Raw genomic sequence first — 21,548 nt, 5'->3', positions numbered from 1 at the left:
AGAGTAGCTCTGAGAGAACTTTGATGGACCCAAGGTCACTCCATTGGCTGCATGTGGGGATGTTTGGTGTACTGGTTAAGTGTGTGGACTCTAATATGAGAAAAGCCTCTCAGATTAGAGTCCACACACTTAACCAGTATACCAAACTGGCTCTCACTAACACCCCCCCCCCCAAAAAAGGTGCCCCTATCCTCTATTGTTTCCAAAGGATTAAAGTCCATACTTTTCTCATTCATTTCTATCCCCTTTTACTCAATTTTTCTGTACCCCCCTTGTGGCAATGCCAGCTGCTGGCAAGCACAGAAGCACAGTACGGGGAGGGGGGGAGTTGGAAGCTCAGCAGAACCAGCAAACCCAGCACCTTCTGTTCATAATATTAACAAAAGTTTGCTATTATATTACTCTTAAATACATTCTGTTACCAAGCAGGATCAGGATGAGAAATTCTTGAGACCAAGAATTAAAAATAAGTGTGGGGGGGTATAGAAAAATTGAGTAAAAAGGGACAGAAATGAATGAGAAAAGTATAGAAAAGAGGGAGAGAAATTAAGAGAGCAAAAGCTTGCTTTATCTTGCTGCAATACCCTAACTATTGCCTTGCAAGATCTCACTGAGCTGGGTACAAGGAAGGGAAGAGAGAAGGGCTTTTGCAGAAAATGACTTGCAGGCTGATAATTACTGTAGCGGCTATCAGCTTGCTGGTTCAGTTGTTGCTAAGTGAGCTTGCTTCACTTTTGGGGGAGGTATTTGTGAATTTCCTGCATTGTCTGGGGGTTGGACTAGATGACCCTGGAGATCCCTTCCAACTCTATGATTCTAAAGGAAGTTTAGCTGATCCTAGAATTTTTTTTTTGCTATGCTTAGACTTCCCTGCAACCTTAGTGACTGCAGCCAGAACTGATTTTTAAAAATAAAAGGAAAGGTGTTTGGCAGACACCATGACACTGGCTTTGAAGGCCCCCTTCAAAGGCCTTTCTCGAGCTGTGTCCGCGGTGGACCACAACCCTCTGCCTTGCCCCTGCCCTTGGTATGCTACTATACTGAACCAGTATTGGTAAAGATGGGGAAAGAGGCGGATAAAGAGTATCCACATTCAATGGCACTAACAGGGCCTGTCTCCAATTAGATCAGTCATGGAGCAGACCAGTATTCCCTCTAAGCTGAGTTAGCATGAGCAAGCTCACAGATTTTTAGCCTCCAGCTCACACATTTTTGTCTTAGCTTGGCACCAGAGCACAATAATTTATGCAGTAGCTAAGTGTCACGTACTGAGTAACAAGACGTGTTGAAGGCAACATGCTTTATTAGTGAGTACATCACAAGGCAAGGCAACGCGGGCTGGGTCCCGATTAGATACATACCCCGGAACAACCCTCAGTCTGGCCAGGTCCAATCCTGGCCAGTTAAACTTCCTGCCACAGATCTTGATTGGCGGAGCGTATTTGCGGAGCTACATCTGGGGACCCGTGGACTTTCACTGATCACCTCCGTAGGGTCCGCTGTGTTGTAATTTCGAGACTGAAATGCAAGACACAACACTAAGAACTTTAATGCCAGTAGCTCAGAACTTTAATACCAGTAGCTCACAAAGTAGAATTTCTGCTCACAAGACTCTGCAGCTTAGAGGGGACATTGGAGCAGACCATACAGAAGAGAACTTCTGCTTCTTTTGCTGTCACTTGAAATCTCACCCTCCCACAAACAAATTTTTCTCTTCGAGGGCAACACATCCAGTACAGCACAGGGCAAAGTGGAAGACTGAAGTGGGAAAGTGGAATCCATGAAAATCTCTGACTCCTCTTCTGAAGACAGAAGTGCCTTTCCCTTTTTGCAAATCAATAGCAGGATATGAACAAGGTCCAATATTCTGTTGATGTATTAGAACTAAGAGGAACTACGCAACCTCGTACAGAAGACCCCTACAGAGGACAAGGTGATCATCCTTGGCGACTTCAATGCCAGAGTAGGTAAAGACTCGGAAGCCTGGAAAGGAGTACTTGGCAAACACGGCATTGGCAACTGCAATGACAATGGGCGCCTCCTGCTAGAATTCTGCATGGAGCACCAGCTCACCATCACCAACACTATCTTCCAGCAGAAGAACAGTCTAAAGACAACCTGGATGCACCCACGGTCCAAGCATTGGCACCTTATCGACTACATTCTGGTGCGCCAGAGAGACCTTCGAGATGTCTTACACACCCGAGTAATGCCCAGCGCAGAATGTCATACGGATCATCGTCTTGTACGCTGCAATCTCCGTCTTCACTTTAAACCCACACCCAGGAGAGGAGGTATCCCTCGGAGGAAGTTTCAGGTTGGCAGCCTCCAGTCAGCCGAAGTTAAAGCTGCCTTCCAGGCAAAACTCCAGTCAAGAATTGAGGACCTCAGTTGCCCCACAGACCCTTCTCCAGAAGCACTCTGGGAACACCTAAAAACTACCGTCCTGCAGATCTCTGAAGAAGTCCTCGGGTTCTCCACAAGGAAGAACAAGGACTGGTTTGATGAGAACAATCAAGAGATCCAAGAATTACTGGCAAAAAAGAGATCTGCCTACCAAGCACATCTTGCTCAGCCCTCCTGTCCCGGGAAAAAAGCAACCTTTCGCGCTGCATGTAGCAACCTCCAGCGCAAGCTTCGAGACATTCAGAACGAGTGGTGGACCAAGCTTGCAGAGAGAACCCAGCTGTGTGCAGACACTGGTCATTTAAGAGGGTTCTACGAAGCCCTGAAGGCAGTATATGGTCCATCATATCAGGCTCAGAGTCCCTTGCATAGTGCAGACGGCCAAGTGCTCCTCACAGACAAGGCATCCATACTGAACCGGTGGTCGGAGTATTTTCAGGTTCTCTTCAGTGCCAACCGCGTAGTTCAGGATTCAGCAATCCACCTCACCCCACTTCAACCGGTGAAAACAGAGTTGGATGAGATCCCCACCCTAGAAGAGACTGTTAAAGCCATCAAGCAACTGAAAAGTGGCAAGGCAGCAGGAGTTGATGGAATTCCACCAGAGATCTGGAAACATGGGGGCACAGTACTACATAGCTCACTTCACAAAGTACTTGTCACCTGCTGGGAACAAGGCAAATTACCACAGGACTTTCGCGATGCAATCATCATCACCCTATACAAGAACAAAGGGGAAAAGTCAGACTGCTCCAACTACCGGGGGATAACCCTGCTCTCCATCGCAGGCAAAATCCTTGCCAGAATACTCCTGAACAGACTGGTGCCCACCATTGCAGAAGAACTCCTCCCAGAGAGCCAGTGCGGCTTCAGAGCTAACAGGAGCACCACCGACATGGTATTTGTTCTCAGGCAGCTCCAAGAGAAATGCAGGGAACAGAACAAGGGTCTGTATGTGACTTTTGTCGACCTTACCAAAGCTTTCGATACCGTTAGCAGGAAAGGCCTGTGGCAAATCTTGGAACGTTTAGGATGTCCCCCAAGGTTCCTCAGCATGATCATCCAGCTACACGAAGACCAGCGAGGCCAAGTCAGACACTGCAACGACCTCTCGGAGCCCTTCCCAATAGGCACAGGTGTAAAGCAAGGCTGCGTTCTCGCGCCAACTCTCTTTACGATCTTCTTTAGCATGATGCTTCAAAGAGCCGCAGTAGATCTAGATGAGGACGATGGTGTCTACATCCGCTATCGCACCGATGGCAGCCTGTTCAACCTGAGGCGACTAAAGGCACACTCCAAGACAATGGAAAAACTCATCCGAGAGCTACTGTTTGCTGATGATGCTGCACTCGTCTCCCACTCGGTATCAGCTCTGCAGCATATGACGTCCTGCTTTGCAGAGGCTGCCAAGCTATTCGGCCTAGAAGTTAGTCTGAAGAAGACAGAAGTTCTCCACCAGCCTGCACCCCAGGAAGATTATCACCCTCCCTGCATCACTGTGGGTGAATCAGTACTGAAGACATTCCAGCAGTTCAGCTACCTGGGGTGCATCATCTCCTCAGATGCCAAGATCGACAAGGAGATTGACAACAGGCTGGCAAAGGCAAACCGTGCATTTGGCCGACTGCACAAAAGAGTGTGGAGCAACAAGCATCTGAAAAAAGGCACAAAGATCAATGTTTACAAAGCGGTTGTGATGACAACCCTCATCTATGGCTCCGAATCGTGGGTTTTATACCGTCATCACCTGCGACTCCTTGAGCGCTTTCATCAGCGCTGCCTTCGCACCATCCTCAACATCCACTGGAGTGACTTTGTGACCAACACTGAAGTCCTCAAGCGGGCAGAGGTTACCAGCATCGAGGCACTGCTGTTGAAGACGCAGCTGCGCTGGGCAGGGCATATTTCTAGGATGGAAAACCACCGCCTTCCCAAGATTGCCCTGTATGGCGAACTCTCCACCGGCCATCGAAATAGAGGGGCACCAAAGAAGAGGTACAAGGACTCCTTGAAGAAATCCCTTAGCACCTGTCACATCAACCATCACCAGTGGTCTGACCTAGCCTCAGATCGCAAAGCATGGAGGCACACCATCCACCAGGCTGTCTCTTCCTTTGAGAACGCACGCATAGCTGGTCTTGAGGACAAAAGGAGATTGAGGAAGAATCGCACTGCTACAGGACCAACCCTAAATCAGACTTTTCCCTGCAGCCGCTGTGGCCGGACCTGCCTGTCCCACATTGGTCTTGTCAGCCACCAGCGAGCCTGCAGCAAACGTGGACTATTGCACCCTTCTTAAATCTTCGTTCGCGAAGCCAAGCCGAGAGAGTGATGTGACTTGACTTGTGACCTGTGTCAATGATGCATCATAAATGTAGTACCAGAAAAGAGTGACACAACAGTCCAGAAAAGGGGGGGGGGTGCTTGGGGTGGATGGCAACAGTCTTGAGGGTCTACAGCAAGGATGGGCATCAGGATGGGGGATAGAATAGATGAGAATGCAATAACAGCAGCTGACAAAATGTGGAAGGCAAGCAGAAAGATCAGCAATTTGTATTTTACTATTACTCAGGTGGAATTCTAGCAGGAGCTCCTTTGCATATTAGGCCACACCTTCTGATGTAGCCAATCCTCCTGGAGCTTATAGTAGACCCTGTACTAAGAACACTGTAAGCTTTTGGAGGACTGGCTATATCAGGGGTGTGTGGCCTAATATGCAAAGGAGCTCCTGCTAGAATTCCACCCCTGCTGTTAGTTCTACCAAAAATCCAATGTGAAAGTAGGATTCATCAAAAGGACTGAATGCAATCCTCCAGGCTTGAACAAAGATTTTGGTTTCCTTGCTCAATGTATATGTTCATAGCTCATCATGACCCACCATTTACAGATGTCAATATGTTCTGCTTATTGTGATTAGATGATTAGATTTTACACATATGGCCCCATGAGAATTGCAAGGGGGAAACCCTCCCACCTGATTCTAATGTTGCTTCAGAGGTGGGTCTCCGCAATGCTGCTTGATCCCTAGCTTCGCCATGGCTCTTCCCCTTTGTCTGCCCGCCCACCCTTAGCTTTGTTGCCACAATGGCCTGGCAGCAGGGGACAAGTAAGAGCTTTGCCTGTGCTTGTGCAGACCATGCTCTTGTATTGGGAGAGATTTAACTCTCCCCATTTTGTTCTGTTTTCAGATTTTCTGCAGACCTGAGTGGGTCCCCAAAGTTTTCTGAAATATCTGGTTTTAAGGATCTGCAAAGGGAACTACACTTCACTCCAAGTGGGGACCCACCAAAAACTTGCAGAAGCATTTTCCGCAACCTTTGCTTCCTCCCCTCCCCTCCCCCACCTCTCCATCTCTTTCTCCCTCAGCCACCTCCTTCTCTTACTTTCTGTCTCTCTCCCACACGCCTGTCACTCTTCCTTTCTGCCTCCCTCAACTTGTTACTCTTTCTTTCTGCTTCAACAATGGTAGCAGCAGTGACTCATCCACCCAGCTGCTTGGCAGCTTTAGCCCTTCAGTGGTGACTCACACCAACTCACCAAGAAGCTTTGCCTCCTCAATGTGGTATGGTGACAACTTCCTGTCTGGCTTCCTACACAGCAACATTCCTCCCTCCATGGCACCTGTGGCAGAGACTCCCTTGGATGCCCAACATCTGCCCCCAACTATGGCAACTGCCATAATTCCCCCACCTGCAGTTTTGCTACCTCAGCAACTGGTAGGGTTGCCAAGTCCAATACAAGAAATATCTGGGGACTTTGGGGGTGGAGCCAGGAGACTTTGGGGGTGGAGCCAAGATCAAGGCTGTGACAAGCATAATTGAACTCCAAAGGGAGTTCTGGCCATCACATTTAAAGGGACCCCTCTTCAATGCCTTCCTTCCATAGGAAATAATGAAGGATAGGGGCACCTTCTTTTGGGGCTCATAGAATTGGACCCCCTGGTCCAATCTTTTTGAAACTTGGGGGGTATTTTGGGGAGAGGCACTGGATGCTATACTAAAAATTTGGTACCTCTACCTCAAAAAACAGCCCCCCCCAGAGCCCCAGATACCCGCAGATCAATTCTCCATTATTTTCTATGGGAATAAATCTCCCTAGGGAATAATAGAGTTCCCAGCAGACATTTCCTGCCCCTCCCCCTGCTTTCTGACGACCCTGAAGCGGGGGGAGGGCCTCCAAACCGGAGGATCCCCTGCCCCCACCTGGGGATTGGCAGCCCTAGCAACTGGGTTGGTGGAGGGAGGACTATGGGACGTTTGGCTATGCCTGTGCAGACAATGCTCTTGTTTTAAGCTTTGTTATATCAGGTTTCAAACTATGTGGTTTTGCACAGTTTTTGTTTTGTCTACTTTCATCTACTGTGTATCTTACCAATTGTTTTTTGCCCCTTCTTTGGTTTGGCAATACAATATTCGTTAGCATATATATCAGTCTGGAGAAGAGGAGGTTGAAGGGGGACGTGATGGCCCTCTTTAAGTATTTGAAGGGCTGTCACTCAGAGGAGGGCAGGGAGCTGTTCCTCTTGGCAGCAGAGGAGAGGACTCGCAATAATGGGTCTAAATTAAGGGCAGAGAAGGTACTGGCTGGATATTAGGAAAAACTTTTTCAAAGCAAGAGTTCTTTACGGTGGAATCAGTTACCAAGGGATGTGGTGAGTTCCCCCTCACTGGCAGTTTTTCAGCAGTGGCTGGACAAACACTTGCCAGGGATGCTCTAGACTGATCCTGCGTTGAGCAGAAGTCGGACTGGATGCCTGTATGGCCCTTTCCAGCTCTGTGATTCTATGATTCATTGCTGTTGTTTTACTTTTTAAATATTGTTACAAGTATCTTTTCCCTTAATTAACTGTGATGCTTGAACTGTTTTTGATTATCAAACATTCTCTTAATGGTCAATATAGCATGAAAAATGGGCATTTTTGGTGTGAACGAGGCTGTAACGGGAGGGGGGGGGGATGAAAGGCTGTGTTACTGCAATATGGCCAGCAGATGTCACTGTAATCTTAATCCAGCAGTCAACGCTGAATTTCCATTGCCATTTAATTATGCTGCGCAGCAAGAATTTTGATGGATTTGGATTTTTACTTTTTCCATTCCTTAACTACTCAGCATTTGATCACTCAGGGCTCAATGTGTGAACAGACTCCTTTGAAAAGCAAAGCATTCAATATGATGGATAAAACAGGGTTGCCAGCTCTGGGCTGGGAAATTCCTGGAGATTTGGGAGTGGAGCCTGGGGAGGGCAGATTTTGGGAAGGGAAAAGAGCTTTGCAGGGGGGCCATTCTCCAAAGCTGCCATTTTCTCCAGGAGAACTGATCTCTACACTCTGGAGAGTAGCTCTAATTTCAGGAGATCTCCAGGCCCCACCTGGAAGTTTGCAACCCTCCGGACAAAGGCATTTTAACTTATAGTAAAGCTGCAGTACTGCAGTCTGAGCTCTCTGCTCACGACCTGAGTTCGATCCTGGTGGAAGCTGGGTTCAGGTAGCCGGTTCAAGATTGACTCAGCCTTCCATCCTTCCAAGGTCAGTAAAATGAGTACCCAGCTTGCTGGGGGGAAAGTGTAGATGACTGGGGAAGGCAATGGCAAACCATCCGTTAAAAAGTCTGCTGTGAAAATGTTGTGATGCAACATCACCCCAGAGTTGGAAACGACTGGTGCTTGCACAAGAGACTAAAAGAAAAGGTAAAGGTAGTCCCCTGTGCAAGCACCAGTCGTTTCCAACTCTGGGGTGACGTTGCATCACAACATTTTCACAGCAGACTTGTTACGGGGTGGTTTGCCATTGCACAGGGGATTACCTTTACCTTTAAATGACCACTAGGTGTTGTGTGAAACAGTTGATAAATGCAATAGTTCTTCCAGCTTTCACAGTGCAGGATCTCCCAATAATTCATGGGTTCATTATAGTGTTATCATTTATATCTGTAACACATCTACAGCTTTTGGTAGTTAGCTTTCTCCTCCCCACATTGTCTTTTCCCCTATATCACTTCATTGAATGGACGGATTATTCATTCATGGGCACTTCTGCAAAAGAAAGTCATACTCAAGAAACTGCATTAGAGAGAATTGCATAGTGTGCTGAGCACCCAGTGCCATCCTTAACAAAATGTAAAGAGATCACAGAATCAGAAAATGGCTGCAAAGCTTAGGTTTATATCTTCTATCAGATGAGAGATGTTCTTTGGCATTTTGTGATAATGGACTTGTTAGAAATTCCTTTTTTGAAGAAAGAATGATTCAGTCATACGTGTGGTTGACTTTTTAAGAAATGATATACCTGAGGAGGAATATACTATATTCAAATCATCTAAGGAGTCACCGGGTCCGGATGGCATACATCCGAGAGTTCTGAAAGAACTCAAAGTTGAACTTGTGGATCTTCTAACAAAAATCTGTAATCTTTCATTGAAATCTCCCTCCGTTCCTGAGGACTGGAAGGTAGCAAATGTCACCCCCCTCTTTAAAAAGGGTTCCAGAGGAGATCTGAGAAATTACAGGCCAGTCAGTCTGACTTCAATACCGGGAAAGTTGGTAGAAACCATTATCAAGGACAGAATGAGTAGGCACATTGATGAACACGGGTTATTGAGGAAGACTCAGCATGGGTTCTGCAAGGGAAGATCTTGCCTCACTAACCTGTTACATTTCTTTGAGGGGGTGAACAAACATGTAGACAAAGGAGACCCGATAGATGTTGTTTACCTTGACTTCCAGAAAGCTTTTGATAAAGTTCCTCATCAAAGGCTCCTTAGAAAGCTTGAGAGTCATGGAGTAAAAGGACAGGTCCTCTTGTGGATCAAAAACTGGCTGAGTAATAGGAAGCAGAGAGTGAGTATAAATGGGCAGTCTTCGCAGTGGAGGACGGTAAGCAGTGGGGTGCCGCAGGGCTCGGTACTGGGTCCCATCCTCTTTAACTTGTTCATAAATGATTTAGAGTTGGGAGTGAGCAGTGAAGTGGCCAAATTTGCGGATGACACTAAATTGTTCAGGGTGGTGAGAACCAGAGAGGATTGTGAGGAACTCCAAAGGGATCTGTTGAGGCTGGGTGAGTGGGCGTCAACGTGGCAGATGCGGTTCAATGTGGCCAAGTGCAAAGTAATGCACATTGGGGCCAAGAATCCCAGCTACAAATACAAGTTGATGGGGTGTGAACTGGCAGAGACAGACCAAGAGAGAGATCTTGGGGTCATGGTAGATAATTCACTGAAAATGTCAAGACAGTGTGCGTTTGCAATAAAAAAGGCCAACGCCATGCTGGGAATTATTAGGAAGGGAATTGAAAACAAATCAGCCAGTATTATAATGCCTCTGTATAAATCGATGGTGCGGTCTCATTTGGAGTACTGTGTGCAGTTCTGGTCGCCGCACATCAAAAAGGATATTATAGCATTGGAGAAAGTTCAGAAAAGGGCAACTAGAATGATTAAAGGGCTGGAACACCTTCCCTATGAAGAAAGGTTGAAACGCTTAGGGCTCTTTAGCTTGGAGAAACGTCGACTGAGGGGTGACATGATAGAAGTTTACAAGATAATGCATGGGATGGAGAAAGTAGAGAAAGAAGTACTTTTCTCCCTTTCTCACAATACAAGAACTCGTGGGCATTCGATGAAATTGCTGAGCAGACAGGTTAAAACGGATAAAAGGAAGTACTTTTTCACCCAAAGGGTGATTAACATGTGGAATTCACTGCCACAGGAGGTGGTGGCGTCCGCAAGCATAGCCACCTTCAAGAAGGGGTTAGATAAAAATATGGAGCAGAGGTCCATCAGTGGCTATTAGCCACAGTGTGTGTGTGTGTGTGTGTATATATATATATATATATATATATATATATATATATATTTGGCCGCTGTGTGACACAGAATGTTGGACTGGATGGGCCATTGGCCTGATCTAACATGGCTTCTCTTATGTTCTTATGTTCTAAGGAGTTCTCTGCTTTGGTGTTCTTTGTTATGAACATGGACATATAAAGTTCTCTTGAAGACATGATCTTTTTGAGACAAAGTTATTGGGGAAAAATTATGGTGGTGGAAGGTGCTGTCAAGCTGCAACTCTGAACAGTTTTCAAGGCAAGAGTCCTTCAGAGGCAACCCTGGTATTACTTGGAGGTCTCCCATCCAAATAAGATTTAAGAAAATACCATATTTTCATAGGCTGTTTCCATGTGGTTCTTCTGTATTGCAAATTCTATGACGATCTTCGTGCTGTATTTTTAAAGTCCTTTTTGCAACCCTTGCAGGGTTGATCTGAGGACCGTAAGATCTTTTCACTATTAGCCTCAAACAAGAGTGAAACCATTGAATCTGCAGCAAAATCCTTTTACCACACTTCCAGGAGGAGATGTTCTTTTTGACCACAGACTCTATGGTTATCCATATGGCATTGACTTGTTATGCCAATGAAAGTTTTGTGATGTGATGTGAATACTGGCCAGGACCAACCCTGCTTAGATTCTGCGATCTGACAATCCAGATCTGGCTATCCAAGTCAAGGCTACATCCTTTGTCCATAGTCCAAATTTATTGCAGGAAATGCCACTCCAGCATAGGCCCAGTGGGTTTTGTGAGCAGGTCATGCTATGAGACTTCGTTTAGCACCTGAACTGTCTTTTGGCTGTGATGTTAGTAACTGAATGCAGAAGCTGTTGTCATGAAAGCTGTGATGCGCTTTCAGGAAGGAAACATATCACATTAGTTTCTGAGCAAAGGATGGGCCAAAGGCCAGGTCTAAAGCACGGCTGCTCCCTAATAGTAGGAGATATTTGAGGTAAAAAGAGCTTTACTTGTTAGAATGTGAACACATTCCTGTGGTTGCTGCTAATGGTGATTCAGAAGCTCAAATGGAAACCTTAAACCAAAATATGAACACATAAAGTTGCTTTATGCAATCAATCATCAGTGCATTCAGTCTGTTTTTGCTTGGCATTAGCCCCGGCGTTAGGGGTTCAGCTGCGGACTCTGATCACGCGTGCTTCGTGCATGCGGTGTGATGTCACCCAGAAGTGACATCATTGTGATGGCACACAGTGCACCCCCCTGTCCAGCCCTTTCCTGCTTTGGAGGGAGCTGAGCAGGGGCCACGTCTCAGTGGAGATACCTCAGCTTGAACTTAGTTTAGCTGAAAACTCTTTTGATTCAATTTCAACCCACCAGTTCTGGTCCAACCTTCTGGGACAAAAGAAAATAATTCTGCACCATCCACTATATGACAGCCCTTCAAGTACTTGAAGATGGTGATTATATCACCTCTCAGTTGTCTCCTCTCCAGGCTAAACTTCCCCAGCTCCTTCAACCTTTCCTCATAGGATTTGGTCTCCAGACCCCTCACCATCTTCATCACCCTCCCCTGGATACGCTCTCCCTCACCTATATCCTTCTTAAATTGTGGTGCCCAAAACTGAACATAGTACTCTAGGTGAGGTCTAACCAGAGCAGAGTAGAACTTGAGTATGTTTTCCTCATATTTAAGCTCCAAATGCTTATCCATCCTTTATGCTGATTCCAGGCCTCAGATTCCGCAGGAGCTCACAGGAGCACAGCGCCTGAACCTTTCTGATGGTTCCCCCTCTTCCTCTCCACCTACCTTGTCCATTTAATAGATGTAGCTGCCTAACAATCCCTGGATTAGGAGAGCGAGCAGCCAGCCAGCCACCAGGGGCTTTGCCACCCCCGCCCCCCAGCAGCCCTCATTAACCCCCCCCCCAGCAGCCCACACCACCCTTTCTCCACTTCTTATGTGATTTTGGGTGGTGGATGGCTTGCTGGCCTTTTGATTGGTGTGTGTGGGGGTGACACAGGAGAGCTCCAGGTGAGTGAGGCCTTCTTGGGCTGCCTCACTCACTGCGGGGGGTGTGTGTGTGTGTGTGTGTCTCCTTTCTTGCATCGAAATGCTTTTGGCTTGGGGGGAGGCAGCATGTGCTAATGACATATGTTAATGAGCTCCTATTTTTCTACAAAACGACCCCTGGCTTCACAATCCTTCTTTCTACTCCCTTGGTAAACAATATGATCATACTGCAGGTGCCAAGGATTTCCTTTGCTCTGTGCTCCAGAAAAAAGACAGATCTTCGCTAATCTTCTGCAGTTTAAAAATAGCGGCTGAGCACTTTGCGATTCCAAGCTGAAAATACTCAGATTAGATTGTGGAGGTAATCAGAAGGGATCCAGTTTTTCTTCTTCTCTCTGGAATTCATAGTATTTGCAATGACATGTACTGTAGCATCCTACAAAGCAGTCTTGCTGGTGCTGCCTACACCAGGAAAACAGGAAGTGTTTTCCTGTAAAGAGCTATTGTCACATTCTGGATTGTGGAGATCCAAAGAACTGCACATCGAATTATGTGTAACCCAGGTACTGGAAGAAAGAGCAAGTTCAAGGCTTAAGGCCTCCTTTCTTAAATCCCCCTCCCACTTATACACCTTGACTTAAAGCAAAGTAAAAATTTATTATAAAAGAGTAAACACAGTTTTGAACACAGGGTATGGTGCTCCCCACCCCCAAAGTACTTTCCCTTCCCAAACCAGAGATCCAGCAGTAAGTGTCCCAGAAGTGCTGCCTTCTTGATGAAGCTGGTCCAGTCGCAGTCCCTCAGAAGCAGCAGGCTTCCAGTGGGAAGGAAAGTCCTCAAGGCCTCTTTTCTCAACCATCCAACAGAAGAAGTCAGCTTCAGTTCATAGGCATGTGGTCTGGGGGCTAACCTCCTCCAGAAAAAAACAGTCAGTTCCAAATAACAGAGGGCCCACACCAGACAAAACTTTCTTCAGCTGAAGCCTCAGCACTCCAGTCCTTGGAGAGACCAAAACCACTAGGCCCCTGCTCCTCCCACTACCCAGGTTACTTTTCTTCTTGTCACTCCTACATACATTCCTCCCAATATGAAAATTAAGTACTTCCATTGCTCTCCCTAACAGCATATATCCCCAAAGCTCTACATATGCTTGCCCACAGAGGCTTTGGGCTTGGTAGAGATGTGAAGGCCCAGAGAAAAACCAGTTGGGGGAAAGAGGCATGAGGCCTTAAGAGCAGGTTGTAAAATATCTTCTCTGTCACCTTCTTGTTAACATCCAACCTGATGTATGGTTTGGAAACTTGGAATCTTGCACACTGCCTGATGTGATCTGGACAGGCCCGAAAAAAGATAATACATGGCAGAACCTGGGAACTCCCACTGAGAAACACTCTCCCCATCACATTTCTAAACAATTTTTAAACCAACTAATTATAAACTTAATATTAAACCTCTATAGATTTGAAAAAGTAGTCATACACAAAAAACTCAAGAAGCCAGTGTGGCAACAGCAACAGTGTCAAGTCTAAGAACTTGCGCAGTTCCTTTTTCTCCGCCCACCCCATCTGGTAGAGTTTGGCCCGGGGTAGACTTTCCCCGGGGATTAGCTCTATGGCACAGTCTGTGTTCCGATGGGGGGGTAATTGATTGGCTTCCCGCTCGCTGAAAACCTCCATCAGGTCGCGGTAGGCGCTCGGGACCTGGGGCACCTCCTCTACTAGGACGCACGCCCTTTCTCGGGCGGCGGGCGCTCGCGGCCCCCATGCTGGGTCCCATAGGTGCTCGCTACAGTCTGGGTCGGGGAACCTGATGGTTTGTGCCTTCCAGCGGATAAGGGGCTCGTGTTTCTCCAGCCACCCCACTCCCAACACCACTGGATAGCCGCACGCTTGAGCAATGACAAACGTCTCCAGGTCCCAATGCCCCTCAATCCCCAAGGGGCATGGCTCTGTTTCCTGCGTGCACGGCCCCCCCCATCACTGACTCGTCCATCTGCTCAAACAGCATGGGGTGGGGAAGTTGTGCGCGCTCTAGCCCCAGGGCCTCTACCACCTTGGGGGAGATTAGTTCCCGGTTGCACCCTGAGTCTATGAGGGCTCGAATCTGCAGGAATCTTTTCAATTTTGGGTTCAACAGCTTTACCATCACAAAGTACAGCTTTCCCGTGGTTTTTACCGTTAGTGGTGCCTTTTCCCGATCGACCTGCTGGTTGGCACCGTTCAAAGCAGGTCGGTGTCGTTTCCCGCCAGCTCCTCTTTCCACGCGAGGTCGGCCAGTTCCGCGGACAGGCGGACCTCTTCTTCCTGCAGCTCCTCCTGCACCATCAACGCGCTGCTTTTCGCCGCATCCTGAGGGCGGCCAGGTGCTTTCTTGGGGCCCGGGGTGCTCTGCCGGATCGACCCCGGCGCCGGGGCGGTCCCAGAGGGAGGCTGAGGGCAGTTGGAAGCGAGGTGATTTGGGTCGCCGCACCGGAAGCAACGGCGGGGTCCCCCCGGAGCGACCGCCGGTGGTTTCTTGGCTTTAGGGGGCTCGCTCTTCCCCGGGGTGGCTTTGGGTCCCCCCTTGCCCGCCGCCAGCGCCTGGCGCAGCATGGCCACTCTCTTCAGATTGGTTTCCACCTCTCCCGCGAGCTGGATCCACCCCACGAGCGTGTCTGGTTGGGCTTGGGTGAGAGCCCGATCCAGAATGCTGGGGTTCAGCCCGTTAGTGAAGTGCTCGATTTTCATCACTTCGTTCCAGTTCCGGGCTCGGGCGGCGTTCGCCTGGAAGTCTGCCGCATATTCTCGGATGGATCGGGCCCCCTGCTTCATGTTCCGCAGTGCTGAAAGCGCTCTGGCCTCTTGCAGGGGGTCCTCGTATTGGGTCAGTAGGGCTTGCACGAACGTGTTCACGAAGTGCAGGAGCGGGCTGTTGGTTTCACACAGGCTCACGTACCACTTCTTAGCAGGACCCCGCAGCTTCGACCCCAAGTAGTCCACTCGGCTCACCTCATCAGGGAATAGGTCTCCCCAGTAGTACATGTAGCTATTCGCTTGGATTGCAAAATAGTTCACTTCTTCCGGATCCCCGTCAAAAGTTGCATCCAGCTCTCGATCCCCCCCTAGGTCTCGCTGCCGGGCCGGGGCGGGGGCCGCCGGCGCTGGGGGGGCCACTGGGGCGGCGGGTGGAGGTTGGCTCGGCCGCCCTTGCGGCCCCGCTGGCACCGGTTGTTGCTGGCGGGTCCCGGTTACCCCCAACGCTCTCCCCAGCTGGGTGGTTAGGGTCTGCAGTTGGTCCTTGAGGTCCCTCACTGCCCCATCGACCTCGCGGCGGACCATCGACCGAAACATCTGGTAGTCTTTGTCGTGCGGGTCCTTGGGTCTCGGCCCCCCGCCCTCCTCTTCACACTCCGCGCCTTCGCTCCCGCTGCCCGGGGCTTGGGTCACGGGTGCCTCGGCTCCTTCCTCCGGCTCGCCCGGGTTGGTAGCCGCGGCTTCGGCCAGTTGCACCCGCTTGGTGTGGCGGGTCATGATCGCCTCCCGGCGGATCGGGGCCTGGTCCATAAGTGTGGTCGATGTCCTCGGCTGGTATTGCCGGGGAGTGACCACCAGCCGAAACTGGGGAGGGGAAGCCGCGGTCCTTCTGGCAGTGTGGATGTGCCAGGGTGTCTCGGCCCCCTCCGCTCTTGTTGGGAGTTCTCCGGCGTCCGGCGTCTGGTCGGACATTGCCTTTTCAGTTGCCGGAAAGGTTGAACTCCAAGATAGGGAGTCCTTCAAAATGTCAAGTCGGCTGGATTCAATAACGAGTCTTTGGTATCAAAGTTTACTAGTTTATTGAAAACAGAGCTGAAGACCATGATAGAGATTGAAGGACTGGGGTACACAGAAATTAACCAAGCATTTTAAGGTAAAGATCAAAGGATTCCTACCTGGATGACATCATTATTTACTCGCAGGACGAACAGTCCCATGTAAAATTGGTGAGGGAGGTGCTGACCACCCTGCTAGAGCACCAGCTGTATGCCAAACTGTCTAAATGTGAGTTTCACCACACTGAACTGGACTACCTAGGATTCCGAGTGTCTAGGGACGGGCTAGCCATGGACCCTGCGAAAGTCCAGGCAGTCTTAGAATGGGCTCCCCCGAGGACACGTAGACAGCTCCAATCATTTCTCGGATTCTCCAATTTTTATAGAGGATTCATTGAGGGGTTCGCCCAGATCGCCCTACCCCTGACTGACCTCCTCAAGACAAAGGGGAAGGGGGAGGACGCGAAACGCCCCGGGGCCAAGCTAAACTGGACGCCCGCTTGCCAGGCGGCTTTCGACAGGCTCAAGCAACTGTTCACTAGCGAGCCAGTCCTGAGCCACCCGGATGAGCAAAAGGGCTTCGTGGTTCAATGCGACGCCTCCGATGTCGCCGTAGGATCCATTCTCATGCAGGGGGATGGGGAGGGGAAGCTACGGCCCTGTGCCTACATCTCGCGGAAGTTCTCTGACGAGCAGAGAAATTGGTCAGTGTGGGACAAGGAGGCTTTCGCAGTCATGTTTGCACTAAAAACCTGGAGATCGTGGTTGGAGGGAGCAAAAGTGCCGTTCGAGATCTGGACTGATCACAAAAATCTCGAGGCCTTCACCGGAAAGAGGAAATTAAGTGAAAAGCAAATCCGGTGGGCAGGATTCTTTTCAAAATTCAATTTCACCCTAAAACACATCCCGGGGACCCGGAATTTCTTGGCCGACGCCCTGTCCAGGCTCCCGCAACACAAAAGTCAGAGGGAAGAGGTGGTTGACTCACTAATTTCCCCCACGCAAGTGGCGGCCATGGTCACCACCCGCTCACAGAAATGGAGGGAGCTAGACGGGCTCAGCCGCGAGCGCATCGCCTTGGAGACCGAAAGGGAGGGAGGTGGGCGGCCCGAGGGGGTGCAGAAGGGAAAGGACGGATTGTGGTACAAGGGGGAGAAGCTCTACATACCGATGTCACTGAGAAGGGAAATTTTGCAACTGTGCCATTCGTCCAAGCTGGCCGGTCACTTTGGCTATGTAAAAACCTTGCACTTAGTTAACCGACAGTTTTGGTGGCCGTCCCTGCGAAAGGACGTGTCAGAGTTTGTGACCGGTTGCCCGGTGTGCATAATGGCTAAGAAGAGGGGAGGGAAGCCCCTGGGTCTGTTGCTGCCACTGGAAACAGCCAAACGCCCCTGGTCCATTGTGTCCATGGATTTTATAGTAGAACTCCCTTCGTCGAGGGGAAAAACAGTCATTTTGGTGGTGGTGGACACGTTTTCCAAACAAGCACATTTCATCCCCTGTGCCCAGCTACCCACAGCCAAGAAACTGGCGACCTTATTTTTTGACACGTGGCAAAACACCACTCAATCCCCGACAAAGTCATTAGTGACCGTGGACCTCAGTTCGTTGCCACCTTCTGGCGGGAGTTCTGCAAATTGTTAGGGATTGAGCAGGGACTGAGCTCAGCGTACCACCCCCAGAAGGACGGACAGACAGAGAGAGTGAACGGGGTGCTGGAACAATACTTGCGGTGCTTTGTGAGCCAACGCCAGTCCGACTGGGTAGACCTCCTCCCCTTTGCAGAGTATGCCTATAACAACAGTGCCCACAGCTCCACCAAGGCTTCCCCCTTTTCCACAGTGTTTGGGTATGAGGGAAAACCGATCCCGATGCTGCCAGGGGGGGGAGATCCGGGCACAGACTCTGCCTTCGAGCAATGGTGGCAGGGACCCAGCCAATGCTGGCCGTCCATCCAGGAAAACTTAAAAACAGCCAAAGAGGCTTATAAGAGGCAATATGACAAGTCTCATGTGCCGGTCTGGGAACTAAAAGTGGGGGACTCAGTATACCTGTCAACGAAAAATCTACCCCTCTCCCAACCATCCAGGAAACTAGCTTTTAAGTTCGTGGGGCCCTTTAAGATCAAACGGGTAATTAATCCAGTAACGGTGGAGTTAGATTTGCCTCCGGCACTTGGTAAAATCCACCCTGTATTTCATTGCAGCTTGCTTCGTCGGAGCCCGCACCCGACCGACTGGCACCAATCAGAGTCAACGAAGCACAGTTCTGAAACGCAAAGCCATAATCAGGAGCCACCTCGAGCCCGCGCTGCAGGGGGGGCTTAGGGGGGGCAGTATGTCAAGTCTGCTGTATTGTTGTTAACATGTTATCCAACTCTGGTTCAGAAGCAAAGGATTCTGGACTCTTACTGAACACCGAATGCTGCTAGCTACCTCTCCTCCCCCCTCCCCTCTTAACTATGTCTTTGTTGTGTAGCCTGCTTTGAAATGCTGATATGGTAACAAGATTTCGGAGCCTTCTCAAGCTGGGTGTCTGTGGGAGTGTTAAGCGCCAAGGCCTTTTGCTTGGGAACGAAGGAGTAACATCCTAGTGTGAAACTATACTGCATAGAGTGCCCCTCCCGTAGGAATCCTTTGATCTTTACCTTAAAATGCTTGGTTAATTTCTGTGTACCCCAGTCCTTCAATCTCTATCATGGTCTTCAGCTCTGTTTTCAATAAACTAGTAAACTTTGATACCAAAGACTCGTTATTGAATCCAGCCGACTTGACAAACAGCAAAGACAGGTTGCTTACCTGTAACTGTAGATCTTCGAGTGGTCATCTGTGCATTCACACTCATGGGATAGAGCGCCTGCACCAATCCCCGAATCGGTACCTAAAAAACCCAGAATCGGTACCTAAAAACCCCAGGTACCTAAAAAACCCAGGAAGTAACGAGAGTAGAAGCCTCCCGTCCTGGCCTCCATTGGGATCCTCTCTATGGCTTGTTTCTGTAAGAGGTTGCTCACCTCCGCTAGCAGAGGTGGGGAAGGGGGAGTGGTAATTACCACAGATTGGTTCGGAATCTGAGCAAAATCTATTTTGTAGCCTTCCGCTACGACGGAAAGTGCCCACCTGTCCATAGTAATGGACTCCCAGGCCGACAGGAATGGGCGGAGGCGGATAGACGAAGGAGAAGAGGGGACGGTGACGCATGCTGCCAGAAAGTTATGGGAGGGACTGTGGCTCAGTGGTAGAGCATCTGTTTGGGAAGCAGAAGGTCCCAGGTTCAATCCCTGGCATCTCCAAAAAAGGGTCCAGGCAAATATGTGTGAAAAACCTCAGCTTGAGACCCTGGAGAGCCGCTGCCAGTCTGAGAAGACAATACTGACTTTGATGGACCAAAAGGTCTGATTCAGTATAAGGCAGCTTCACATGTTCATATGTTCAAAGTCAAAGGCCCTGCTTTTGAGGGCGAGTGCCCTTGGACTTGCTGGTGGTCTGTGCTGAAGCATAACGGTTTCTGTTGTTCCCCCTGTATGGGGACTTACTCTCAGTTTGAGCAGAGCGAGGTCTCCTCTGCTGTTCCGGGGAAAACTTTTGGTACGGATTCTTTGCCCAAGGCTTGTGCCACTGTTTCTGTCTTGCAGCTCTGGAAGATGCCGGTATGCCCAGGTTCCTGGAAGTTTTTATACTTTTATCCATTTCCTGGAGCGCATTGTCGGTGGTAGAGCTGAACAGGCCTTCGCCTTCGAAGGGCAGATCTTCAACGAAGGCCCTGGTGTCCTGCTGGAGAGCCGTGGATCTGAGCCAGGAGTGGCGGCGGAGGCAGTCGGCAGAAGTGATGGTCCTTGCTGAGACATCAACTATGTGCTTTGCTGCAGCCAGTTGTTGTTGGCTACAGCAAAGCCTTCCTTCTGCAACTTCTTTGCAGCCGACCTCTTCTCCTCATTCAGGGAAGACAGGAGGGGGGGTAAGTTGTTCCCACACGGAGTATTGGTATCTAGCCATGCATGCGGCATAGTTAGATACCTTTACTCCCAGCGCCCCAGAAGAGTAGAACTTCCTCCCGATAAGAGAACATAAGAACATAAGAGAAGCCATGTTAGATCAGGCCAATGGCCCATCCAGTCCAACATTCTGTGTCACACAGCGGCCAAATATATATATATATATATATACACACACACACACACACACACTGTGGCTAATAGCCACTGATGGACCTCTGCTCCATATTTTTATCTAACCCCTTCTTGAAGGTGGCTATGCTTGTGGACGCCACCACCTCCTGTGGCAGTGAATTCCACATGTTAATCACCCTTTGGGTGAAGAAGTACTTCCTTTTATCCGTTTTAACCTGTCTGCTCAGCAATTTCATCGAATGCCCACGAGTTCTTGTATTGTGAGAAAGGGAGAAAAGTACTTCTTTCTCTACTTTCTCCATCCCATGCATTATCTTGTAAACTTCTATCATGTCACCCCTCAGTCGACGTTTCTCCAAGCTAAAGAGCCCTAAGCGTTTCAACCTTTCTTCATAGGGAAGGTGTTCCAGCCCTTTAATCATTTTAGTTGCCCTTTTCTGAACTTTCTCCAATGCTATAATATCCTTTTTGAGGTGCGGCGACCACAACTGCACACAGTACTCCAAATGAGACCGCACCATCGATTTATACAGAGGCATTATAATACTGGCTGATTTGTTTTCAATTCCCTTCCTAATAATTCCCAGCATGGCGTTGGCCTTTTTTATTGCAAACGCACACTGTCTTGACATTTTCAGTGAATTATCTACCATGACACCAAGATCTCTCTCTTGGTCTGTCTCTGCCAGTTCACACCCCATCAACTTGTATTTGTAGCTGGGATTCGTGGCCCCAATGTGCATTACTTTGCACTTGGCCACATTGAACCGCATCTGCCACATTGACGCCCACTCACCCAGCCTCAACAGATCCCTTTGGAGTTCCTCACAATCCTCTCTGGTTCTCACCACCCTGAACAATTTAGTGTCATCCGCAAATTTGGCCACTTCACTGCTCACTCCCAACTCTAAATCATTTATGAACAAGTTAAAGAGGATGGGACCCAGTACCGAGCCCTGCGGCACCCCACTGCTTACCGTCCTCCACTGCGAAGACTGCCCATTTATACTCACTCTCTGCTTCCTATTACTCAGCCAGTTTTTGATCCACAAGAGGACCTGTCCTTTTACTCCATGACTCTCAAGTTTTCTAAGGAGCCTTTGATGAGGAACTTTATCAAAAGCTTTCTGGAAGTCAAGGTAAACAACATCTATCGGGTCTCCTTTGTCCACATGTTTGTTCACCCCCTCAAAGAAATGTAACAGGTTAGTGAGGCATGATCTTCCCTTGCAGAACCCATGCTGAGTCTTCCTCAATAACCCGTGTTCATCAATGTGCCTACTCATTCTGTCCTTGATAATGGTTTCTACCAACTTTCCCGGTATTGAAGTCAGACTGACTGGCCTGTAATTTCCCGGATCTCCTCTGGAACCCTTTTTAAAGATGTTATCCAGCTTCTTTCCCTCCTTGTCTGGTGGAGAGGAGTGC

The 21,548-nt window shown here is 49.0% G+C and overlaps 1 protein-coding gene across 1 annotated transcript in view; it reads right to left on the bottom strand.

The window, feature by feature from the left end:
• The window catches only part of FERMT1 (FERM domain containing kindlin 1), a 124,092-nt gene that overhangs the window by 64,251 nt on the left and 38,293 nt on the right, over positions 1-21,548 (bottom strand). The window lies entirely within an intron of this gene.

Source organism: Heteronotia binoei, chromosome 1 (genome assembly GCF_032191835.1).
Source record: "Heteronotia binoei isolate CCM8104 ecotype False Entrance Well chromosome 1, APGP_CSIRO_Hbin_v1, whole genome shotgun sequence".
Classification (NCBI taxonomy): domain Eukaryota; kingdom Metazoa; phylum Chordata; class Lepidosauria; order Squamata; family Gekkonidae; genus Heteronotia; species Heteronotia binoei.
This window is presented reverse-complemented; position numbering and strand designations above follow the sequence as displayed.